Source organism: Haemaphysalis longicornis, unplaced genomic scaffold (genome assembly GCF_048455015.1).
Source record: "Haemaphysalis longicornis isolate Haplotype H1 unplaced genomic scaffold, Haemaphysalis longicornis Haplotype H1 scaffold_2, whole genome shotgun sequence".
Lineage (NCBI taxonomy): Eukaryota > Metazoa > Arthropoda > Arachnida > Ixodida > Ixodidae > Haemaphysalis > Haemaphysalis longicornis.
In genome coordinates, this window is record NW_027526295.1 from 9,916,241 (window position 1) to 9,928,433 (window position 12,193).

The following is a 12,193-nucleotide window of genomic DNA, read 5'->3' on the forward strand; positions in this document are numbered from 1 at the left end:
CAAGGCTGAGGAGCTCCTTTTTAAGCATTTTTTCATCCCAAGCAAGTCCTTTGGACGTCAGCCAGTCCTGAACGACCTGTTTGCGCGAAGACGTCGTAGGCACTGCTTCTTCCAGCCGCGAGTGGTACGAGGCATTGTCCATGACAATTACACTACCTTGTGGCAGTTGCGGCAAAACGGCGCCAAACCACCTTTCAAAGCGGGTGCCGTCCATCTCCTCGTGGTAGTCGCCGGTCTTCGTACCCCGAAAGATATGCAGGCAACCACTGACGAAGCCGTCCTCGCTGCCGATGTGCGTTACAATCAGGCGCTGTCCGTTCCCTGACGGCTGCTTCAAACCTGTCGTCAGACCACGCATGAAGGCGTCGTGGTGGGAAGCAACCGTCGTGTCCGTCCAAACAGTCGATAGCGTGTGTCCCGCATTCACCCAGGTTTCATCAAGGTAGAAGATTTTTCGACCTTCCATCCTGTACCTGGCGACGTCGTAGAGGTACTTCTGCTGCCACGCGACAATGTCGTCCCGCTCGATCAGCAGCGAGTTCCGGCCCCTCTTCTCATACCTGAACCCGATGTCATTCAGCAGGCGGCGCACAGTCCATGGCTTGAGAGGAGTAACATCGCCGCTAGCGTTGAAATCCGCAGCAATTGCCTTCACTGTCGGAATCTCATTGCTGCGAAAAAAACGATGCACGGACGACCGCAAACACTTCTGTGCGTCGTCTCTTTCCGGCGCTTCGCGGGCGCTTTCGGGAGGGCGTCGCAACATTTCCGTCGTTATTTTTCATCTCCTTCTTCACGTCCATCACCAAGCTCACGCTGACTCCAAGATCGCTCACGGTCGCGGCCGTTTCTTCAACGCTGCGCTCTGGGTGAAGATGCCGCAAACGAACGTGCGCGTTCCGGATCATCTCCCGTACGCAGCTGCAGATGACACGGCCGCTTTTGTTTTTCTTGTACCATCGGCGTGGCGTAGATGGCAACGCACCACAATTCTCAGTCGAGAACGATGAAGCACATTCAGATGCGACTTCTTCGGGATCCATGGCGGGAAATGGGGCCGGCAATGCTTAAAACCAGAAGCTGCCAGAAGCAAGCGGCTGAGGGAAAACCCGGAAGAGCAGAAATTCACCATCAGGAATATAATTGAAACTCGCTACTGCAGCTGACGATAAATTCTTTCACGCATTGCATTAAAACGGGCACATAAAGAATTTTAGCTAAGGTTTTTATCTCCGCTCAAAGTGAAGGCGCCCTTACGAACTACTTTTCGGCACGGACGCATTAAGAAAAGCGTGGCTCCGAGCGCTGCCTGCAGGTGAAATGCGGTCGGCCACGACGTCACCTTGATAGAGGGACACTATTGGCTGGAAGGGGGTGGTGGAAGTGGGGGATTAGGCGACGCCCCTTTTTTCTTGACTTGTATCCGAGTATAGCAATTGTAGAAAACTCGAACGATGAGAGTGAAATTGTGGCAGTCGGGCTTTTCGCTGCAGAAGATGCAGACACGCACCGTTGGTTTTTTGAAATCTTCAAAACACTAAACCCAGCATGGCAAGATGTGAGAGTTGTCATGGCCGACAAAGACATGAAAGAAAGGTCAGTCGTAAAGGAGCTATTGCCATCCGCTGCACTGCATGTGTGTGCATTTCATGTGCTACAGGCGTTCCGAAGAGAAGTCAGTGTGCAAAAATTAAAAATCACCAAAGGAGAGCAGGAAACAGCCCTAGACATAATGCAACGCATGGTGTACGCAAAAGATGAGGATGAGTACAAAGAGTTGTACGCGTTGCTGCAGAAATCAGCAGTAAAGGCAGTAAGTAGTTGATTACTTCACTACAAATTGGCACTCCATCTACACTGAATGGATCATGGGGTCAAAATGGTCGTGCGGAAATTTTTTCAATTCGACAAACAACCGTTGTGAGAGCATGAACTCCAAGCTTAAGCAATTGGTAGAACGCTTCAGCTCTCTTGAAATGTTTGTTGAGCGGTTTTTTGCTCTAGTTACCACTCAACGTAAGGAGAAAACGCACAGGGCAGCAGTGCTGCAGCAGAAGCGTACTGTGATTGTAGGTGGTGATATGGCAAGCAAGCTGTATGCCAGGCTGCTGACACCGTATGCCTTCAATCGTGTCCAAGTGGAGTTGAATGCATCAGTGGTAGCTGCAGTTCGATAGTGGCAAAATTTTTGCAACAACTGAAGACTGCTCCTGTGCTTTCAAGCAAGCAATGCTGCTGCCTTGCCGCCACATTTTTTTTTCTGCGGGAGGCATCAAACATGCCAAAATTTGACAAGGACCTGTGTGCGCAGCGTTGGTCGTTAGAGGCTTACACGGGAAGCTGTCAACTGACGCAGAATGATGCATGCGATGGCTACGAGGAAGTTGAAGTGAGCATGCGCAAGGATGAGAGTCCTCTCGTCACACCAAAAATTCAGAAAAGGAGCCACAGTAGCATCAAAGCTGGCAGAAGTTGCAGCAGAATGCTCAATGCCTACATTTCGAAAAAAACTGGAAGTCCTTGAAACCATCGTTAAGCACTGAAAAAACGGCTGTGAAGTCAATGTAACTGTAGTAAGGCCTTCACAGCAGTTACATAGCCCTTGTGATGTAGAAAAAGTAGCGAGCACCCGTTGTCCAGCTGGGGATGTGCAGCCGCTTACTGAAGCGCCTCAGACTGGGGTTGCCGTTTTGCCTGCACCTCATCCAGGCTCTGAACGTCTTTTTTGTGGCCGTGGGCTGCCAGACAACAGTGACAGTGCATGCCCAGGAAGTGCAAGCAGCAGAAACACGCAAGGCAGCCCCAGTGCGAGTTCCACTGGCAAAGACTGCAACACATTTAAAGAGCAAAGTCAAGACAGCAGCGCAGAAAATTCTTTCAATCAAGATTGCACTGCCAGTGCATCTGACCTTCTTGAGAGGATAAAAGTCCCGGTAGCCATGAAGAAATGTGGTCGCCCAAAGGGGCACATGCTTACTGTTGTTGGGCTGCCTAAAAAGCGCAAAAGAACGACAAGTCAGCGGCCCTATGCAGAGGTCACAGTAAAAGAGAAAAATCTTGTGCTGCTCACATGGCTGGTTGGGGCAGAGAAAGCAGCTGAAGCTATACGCCTCGAGCGCGGCCTGTAGGGGCGCCACTGAAATCCCCCTAGCGGCCCGTTTCGAAAGCAGCCGCGGGAGTCCGCGCCCCGCTCCCCAGTGCCGCCGCTGCTTCTGCGGCACGTTCACGACTGAGATTTACCGTTTGCGGGCGTTTGAAATCCATGTTCATGTGGAGCAGTCACTCTGTTCGCAAATGGAGTGTGTTTACGAGAGTGTAAATGTTTCTGACGCGATCTTAGTGTGGTATATTCGGTCTGTATAAGCGCCAGGTGTGTGTCACAGGCCAGCGTCGCGGAACCGGCGTATGATGGAGCCGATTGTAGTTACACTGACCTGAATTTACTAGCCGTGTCTCCGTACCCACCGGTTACTCAGATGTTCATGCTACGGCTATACACTACGTTTTAAATCGGTTTTGTGCGCTTACATAATCAGCGGAGCACTGATACCTGACAGCACGCCAGTTACGTTTGCCAATATTATTGTTCACCACCATTTACAAGCCAGTCTGTGTTAATTTCGGGAATATTCAACAAAAGTACGATGGACAATACATAATTATACTCGGGGATCAGCACACGACAGAGTCGTCTTGTCGTGAGGTGCGCGCCCGCAGACTTTCATCTGCTACATATATCCTCTGCGAGCAGCGCGGAGACGGGCTTACAATATATAATCCGCGTCCGCGACTAAATGCTTCTTCGAAATATCGTCATATGGCACAGGGAGCCCGCAGAATAAACCAGAAACTGAAAGCAGAGGGCCTTATCGCATACAGTCAAACCCGGCTATAACGAACCCGGATAGAGCGAATTATGCTATATATCGAACAAAAATAATTCAGTTACGGATATACATGGGAAACTGATTCCTTATAACGAAGTTCACATCCGATATATCGAACTCCGCGCGCCTAGAATGGCCGCCGAAATGCATGGTCTCGGAGCGGCGATTGAGATGTGGATTGGCCGCGACCACGGAGCAAGAGCCGGGACTGGGACGTTGCGCCTTGCCCGGACCGACGTGACAGCCGACACTTTCCGTAACTATTTCCGACGCGTGGGACTTACGACGGAACCCGCCCAGTCAGCGAGTCCAGACTAAGACAGCAGCATCGGTGAACTGTGGGAAGAGTTCGCCAACGTTGCCGATGCTGTCGCGAGTGAAAGCCGTCCGATGCTTAGAGCAAAGCGCTTGCGGTAGTCGATGTGCTCCGCCAATGCTTCTTCGATTTTGGAGAACGCAGACTCGTACTGCTGCAAATAATGTTTCGTGTAGAGAAGGCTATGCTAGTTGTAGCCGCCAAAGCCAAAGTGAAAACAAAAATCACCGCTTTTTTTTTTGCAAAGTAGGCAGTTAGGGCGGAAAGAAGCTTTATTAATTGCAATAAATGGATTATTTTGGGTATGGTTAATGGCTACTTTACTGTGTTCGTTTCTCTATGCGGGGATGGTGGAGTTGAGCAGGTGGGGGGGGGGGGGGCGAACTCGTAACAATAAGCTCGTTATAGGCGGGTTCGGCTATATCGAACTATTGGATATATCGAACAAATCGCGGTGCATATTGCAGTACGCTATAAACGGGTTCGACTGTACCACACTCTTCCAACTACACATTTCATCGCTTGTTGAACAGCCTACCCTGTATACTTCCAAAAATGCGTCCGCCGTACGATCAGCGCTTCGTTGAAGTAGAAAAACAAAAGGAAAGTGAACGCGAGATTTATGTGTGGTTTATAAAACGTTCATTGCTTGATTCCGCTCCGCATTTGTACACGGCGTCCCCCTCCCTGCCCCCCCCCCCCCCCCCCCCCCCCCCCACCGATTTCTCGCGAAATAGCAGTGCATTTCGCGTATAGTTGGTCTAGTGAAACCTACCTGGCTTAAGTTTAGACGAACGTCTTTAGCATGCCAGAAGCAGCACTGTTTTTTTTATTTCCGTTAGAGCTATTGTGTTTCTAAATTCCGCATTGGCACAGCATTTATTTTTCTGTGGTTTCATTTCCTTGGTTCTTGCTATATCGGGTGTGTGGGCACATATTTAGCGACGCATAGGCTTGGAATATACTTTAGATTTTCGCATGGTTTATATTCTTATAAAAGGCATAAGTTATTGTCGGGGATTTGGTAATCACATCCCCGAAACATATTTTTCTGTGGCGTATATATGCGAAACGAAGCCGCATTCGTTGTCCACGCTGCAAAATGAAGCCAACCTCTCATTCTGCCAGTATCAGGTCTAAACGAGGCGTCAGTAAAATTCATTTGTGCCTGATGTTTTGGAGGTGACATGGGTGATATGCTGCTGCCGTCGCCGACGCCCGAAAGAGCGGCGACGAAGCGCGCAGAACCGCGTCCCCGGGTAGCTCTTGCAGGCGATCGCGTACTCTACGAAGACACAGCTGTTTTTTAAGTGACCTAAACGTTCTCTTTGCCTATAGTTGTCACCATAACAAGTTTTTTTAGGCGCGGAAAGGCGAAAAGAAGCGAAATAGAACCAAAACACTACACGAGCCCCTATCAGTCACGCAGCGCAAATCCCGTCAACGCCGCGGAGAAGTGGCGGCAGGCGGCGCAGCGATCGCGAAGCTCGAGGCGTATAAGAGGAAAGCTACTCAATGAGGAAGAGAAAATTCCTGATGGCATTCGGGATGAAATTGTAGATGTCAAACTTGTGCGGCGTTTTTTCACCAATGAGGCATGGCAAGCTGTGTGCATGGTTGTTGACGTAAAGAAAGTGCAAGAGTGGCAGTGCAACCTGTGCAAATCAAAGTTGGACGATTCTGATTCTGTGCTGTGCGACTGGTGCTTGTCATGGAACCATCTCCAGTGCGTTGGCCTGAAGCAACAGCCCAAGGCAAAACTGTGGAAATGTAGTGAATGTGCCAGTGACTTGGCCTGTTAAAGTGCGAATACCTAGCGTGGATTTTTTCTGGCTAGTTCACTCTGATCTCCTCTTAAGTGTCTGAAACAATTACATCCTTGTATGTGCAATGTTTTATTTGTTTCTTTTTTTGCCAGACTTGTGACTGAAATGCTCATGTAAATGAGGCACATACACATTGTCTTGACTGTGTAAATGTGACGCTTCAAAGAAAATGTTTTCTTGGTTGCTGGTTCACAGTGATCTCCTTTTAAGTGTGCGAAACAGTGGTTCGTGTGTTGGTTAAAATGTTTTGTCTTGATTTTATACTGCTTTGCCAGACATGTGACTCTGAAATGTCCAAGTAAGAGTAGCATATACATAACTTATTGCCTGTGAAGTGTGAACAAATGCTTCCTTGCTTGCTGGTTATTGAGTGTGCAAAGCAGTTTGTCCTTGTATGTGAACAAGCTTTGTGTATATTTTAATTTTTCAAGTTTTGATAGACTTGCATAAGTTGTGTCATGATCTTCAATACTGTTTAATAAAATTTGATTTACTAGCGTGAAGTTTTCATAAATAGTAGAGTGCTGCTATGCTACCCCTAAGCAAAGAAGGGAATTTTGCAAGTGAAACTATTTTGTAATCAACGGAGCATTAATAAAAGGCAACCATATCTACCTTTGTTTGCACTGTTCACTATTTGCAAATAATAGATTGGCCATGAGTTCAGCTGCAACGAATGTATTACTTCCCTAGTAGCACAAATTGTTGCCGCAACGTTTCTGCCGTGTTGCCAATGTTGTGTAACGTTAGGCAACGTTACACAACGTGGTGACAATGTTGCCGAATGTGGGCCAACATTGGACACATTCAGCAACATTCCCGCAACGTTTACAAACAACGTATAGGCAACGTTGCCCGTATGCACATTTTTCACGTTGCAGCAATGTTGCCAAATGTGGGCCAACGTTGGAGACATTCAACAACATGCACGCAACGTTTACAAACAACGTATAGGCAATGTTGCCCGTATGCACGTTTTTTCACGTTACAGCAATGTTGCCAAATGTGGGCCAACTTTGGAGACATTCAACAACATGCACGCAACGTTTACAAACAACGGATGCGCAACGTTGCCCGTATGCACATTTTTTCACGTTTCAGCAATGTTGCCAAATGTGGGCCAACGTTGGACCCATTCAAAAACATTCATGCAACGTTTACAAACAACGGATGGGCAACGTTGCCCGTATGCACGTTTTTTCACGTTCCAGCAATGTTGCCAAATGTGGGCCAACGTAAAATCACTGTTGGACGCATCCAACAACATTCACGCAACGTTTAACGCATAGGCAATAGTTATCTTCGTGATGTTCTTTTCCCCGGGGCTTCTCCTCCATGCCGCAGCAGCGCTGAGGATCTCACCCCGGGTATCTTCAACCGACAAACTCAGCCTCCGATACAAAACTGTACATTTATTTACAGCCCGGCGGGCGATCAAAAAACAGGACTCGCGCGGAGCTCGAAGACGACGGACCGAGCTCTCCTGCGCTCGGACCGCGTCTCCCCGTCTTCATTTCCATTGCTCTTCGTCGGTGGCCGTCCCATGTGGTGGCGGTTAGGACATCCGGTGCGAGCAGACGGAAAGCGCCGCGCAACACGTGCTTTCCATTTCCGTCCCCCGGCCCGCTCCAGTTGGTGCGTCGAAGCGCCCGACAGCAATGTTGCCCACATGCACATTTTCTTGCGTTGCAGCAATGTTGCCAAATATGGGCCAACGTTGGATACATTCATGTAACGTTTAAAAACAACGCATGAGAAACTGCCATTTACACGCTTTTTTCGCGTTGCAGCAATGTTGCCGAATGTTGGCAAATGTCATATTTATGATGATAAACGATTTCACGTGGAGTTACATAAGCTGCCTAACAATTCAAATGATCCCATACAGCACACTTGAATGTTTGCGATATAGTTACAGGATACGTTAATTTCGGGAGTGTGGTTAAAAGTGATCAACGCGTACGTACAGTTTCTACATATTTAGCAATGCTCACGAAAAACCTTCAAATTAACATTGTCTGTGTACATGTTTATCTAGGTTGCCGCAATATTGAGGAATGTTGAATGTATAGCAGCTTTCCATTTATTTATTATGTGAAACACCACACTAACCCATGTTTTGGAGAAATTACGTCGCCTATAAAAGTTCAAATGGTTATGCCCAATGGACGTCTTAGCCACAGTTCACTGCAACGTTTTTAGATTAGGTTGGTTTAGAAAATGTTGGTTCACTGTACCATCGCATCGTGTACTTTAATTACTGTACTTTAGCTGCATATAATACGGCACTTACACGCACACGCACGCACATAAATGAAATCCCCATCGTCAGCCTGTCTACTGCAGGACGAGGGCCTCACCCATGCAGGAAAGAAAAGTATTCTTTCCTCCTTGCACGGCACTTGCTTCGCGCCATCTCCGCGACCCCGACCTGCCCCGACATACAACCTCCCCCCCCCCTCCCTCCTCGCCCGCTCCATCGCAAGGGGAAAAAACGTGGCCGAGCTTTCTCTTCTCGCGCAAACCCTGCCGCAGCCCAAAACGAAGAATCTGACGCCCCCGTGCCGGCTCCCTCCTTCGCCCTGAGCACGGCTTTTGAAGCTCCTTTCATGGCGGACGAGCTCGTGCGGGTCATTCAAAATGCAAAAAGGAAAAGTGCGCCCGTAGCCGAGAGGCAGCACTCGCGCCTTCTTGACTTTGCAACTTCCACTTGTCTTCCGGCACCCTCCCTGCTCAATTTGGCCTCCAACTTGTCCCTCCCATCCTAAAAAAGAACAAATCTCCCAAACTTTTCTCCTCTTTTCGTCCTATTTCACTCACGAGCGTTGCCTCCAAAATTCTCGAATCCATGGCGCTCGCACGCCTCGAATTACAAGTATGCACGAATCTGCAACTTGAACCCTGGGCCGCAGACGGGTTTTCCTCGCCAGCGCGGTGCCATTGGATTCAATTGCCGACCTTGTCTCTGCACTAGAAAACGCGAAGGCTACCAAAAACCGTGGCCTTTGTCGTCCTTTTGAACATTCGCAAAGCCTTCGACCGCTTACTCGGCCGTCACCCTCATCTCCCCCGACGTTACAAGACTGGACGAGGCCCGCCACTCCATCGCGCAAGAACCAAACAAGCAATACCCATACGCGTGGGTTGCATCATGCAATGCACCCGCTCGCATCCCAAGCATCAAATTTGGGTGACAAGAATCCTGCCTACTCAGCAGGCTCCGTAACTGGCTCCGTACTGCAGCCTCCGTACCAGTGCTCACCTACAACTGAATGAGAAAATCAACAGTCCCACTTGTTCTTCATCCACATAAATCAAGCAGCCTAAAATATAGAATCCAATTCGCAAATCAAACATAAGGCAAACCAGATTTCGCTCAAATTCCAAATCAAATAACTACCCGCTCTTCATTTAAAATATGAGTTACAAACAGGCCAGAAAATATTTTGGAGCTGGAAAGACGGGGATGAGGGGAGATTTGAACTAAGACACACTTTGTGTGGCTGGGGCCCCTATATGTACACCACGCTATGAATGCGAATTCTCAGTGTAAGGAAAAATGTAAATTTGTGGACGTCCTAGTGATATCGCGTAATGATGTTATAACACACTTGCAGTGATATCGCATGGATGTCCACAAGCAGATGATCTTGGGTGAAACATATTGTATGGACATCACATGAATGTCCTGAAATGACATTGGATATTGTGACCATTTGTGGATATCCTATGGACTTTCGTGGTTTGCTGGGTTCAGAGGCAGACCGCAAAAACCCTACATCGATGTGTGATCATTTAGAAACACAGCTCTCGAAAAACTGCAGAAATGCATGTGGAGAAGTGTCACGCTGAGCGTATAGATTCCCCCATGAAATCTTAAAGGAACCGTGAACGTTTGAACGTTTCTCAAAACGAAAGAAACGCGTGGTGCCGGTCCGACGGATGGCGTAGCCAAACTCGGCGGCAGATCCGTTTATTTTAGTCCCTCATTTGTTGGATGATCACACAATATTATCTTAGAGTGGATGCAGCCTCGAATAAAATAATACCGCCATTCCGCGCATCGTGCGTTACAAGCCAGGTGCTGCACCGTTCTAAGACGGTCATTTTTTTCAAGATGGCCGCCGGCTGTTCCATGAATGAAATTCGTTTTTATTTCATTTTTTTTTAGTAAGCGGGTAAATCTCATCGCCGTTCTTGGTGTTAATGAAAATATACCACAAATATGGCACCTTCGATTGAAGGTTGAGCGCGAACAAAATATTTTTTTGTTCAGGAAAAACTTACAAAAACACTCATTTATTGCTGTATCATTTTGTAAAGCTAAAAAATACACTAACAGGCTTCGTTTACGTTGGACAACAGAATTTTAACAGGTCAGGCAGGCAGATTCCCGATCATAGCCAATACTTTCTAGCCTCACTAAGTTATCAGTGTCGTACGTGCGTGAGCTCGCGTCATCCGCAAATTCCCCCGCAATGATCGTGTTGGCAGTGGCATTTCTTTGTGTTGCACATGGGCCCGCGGCGATTTCCTCCACGTGTAATAAATCGAACTTCTATTATTAGTCACGCAGGCGTAATTATTATAATCATCGAAAAACTACGTCCAATAAATATAAATACAGTAGTCACTCGTTATAACGAAATCGCTTTATTCGAAATATCGCTTCATTCGAAATTTATTCTGGTCCCAACCCAAACGGATGCATTTTAGGCCGCATTACTCGAAGCGCCAGAAGAGCTTGACCCGCTTAGAGCGAATTAAGTGGCGAGCGGAGGCGTCGCCGTGCTGCGGTGACCCAGTGGCGAGTCAGGCTGTCAACATGGCAGGTCAACACAAGCTGGTACTTCGCCGGCGGTTTTCTCGAGCCGGTCATGCTCGATTCGGGTGATCCCCATTTTGGGCAAACGGTCCAAATGCGTGGTAGGGTCATTGAACTTCGTCGCAACACATTGGTCAAGGGCGTGGACACGACATTGCGCGAACACTGGCAATCGAACCGTAGAATTGGCAGTGTCGCCGACAACGAGGCGCCGAAGAACTCTTGTGTTGCAAACTTCACGGCTGCACAACTCGGGAAAACAATTCCCAGTGATCATGCAATGCCCCTAATGCGAAACCGATCAGTTTTCATGATTGTGCTTTGTACGCCCAATGAGCGGTTAATCTTTTTATTATTACTATTTATTTATTTTTTGAGCTCAACAAACAACCTCCGTCTCGAGCCACGGCATCTGCGGCGCTTTTCAGCGCAAAACTCTCGTATAGCGTTTCGTGACGCCCGCACGCCCCCCTATAAAAGGGGCACTGCCGCTGCCAATTTTTGTGGGCGGCGACCATAGCCTCCTGCATTGCTTGGTCAAATGGTCAAATTGTAGCAGGGGTTGCTCTCGCCCGGCAAGAACATGAAACAGCCACCACAGCTTACTCTGAATAAGGTTTTGCTTCAGTGAATACATTATGGTTTGATTCCTCGCAGCTGTGGCGTATACTAAAGCTAAAGAAAAGTAAAGAAAAGCTAAACTGGTTTAGCTTTTCTCGAGTGGTTGCTTATATCAATATACCGCTTATAACGAAATTTTTCGCCGTCTTGCTGACTTCGCTATAACGAGGGATTACTGTATCTGTATTCTACATGTTTCCTCTTAGTTTTACGGAATAGCAAGCTCAGTTTAAGCCAATCTTTGCAGCGCGTTATTTGTTTTCACCAGTAAACATGCAATAACAAGAAGTTTGTGTTCCCCCTCGCCCCCTACTTGTTGCTTATCCCTGCTCCATTTATATGTCCCATTTGAACTTCAGCCTTCGTAATATTGCTCAAAAACAGTCACTTTCAAAAGCAATCATGACTTTTCTATACTCGTCGTGCTAGTCGCACTTTTCTTATGGAGTTGATGAACAAATTTTTACTTTTTTACGGTGAGGTGCCCACAATAATTTGAAGATATGACTCAACAACGAAGCACCTTATTTCTATACCCGTTTTTTTTTTTCATTCACTTTTCCTAAAGGTATATACGCATACAACGTATACACGCAAAAATTTCTTGGCGGCGTGCATCTGACACATGAGTGTCTTGAGGACAGATTGGACTTACAATAACTGTAAGCGGCCGCTTTTGTTGGCTATGGACGCGTTTCCGTGAAGTCCAGTCCCCGCG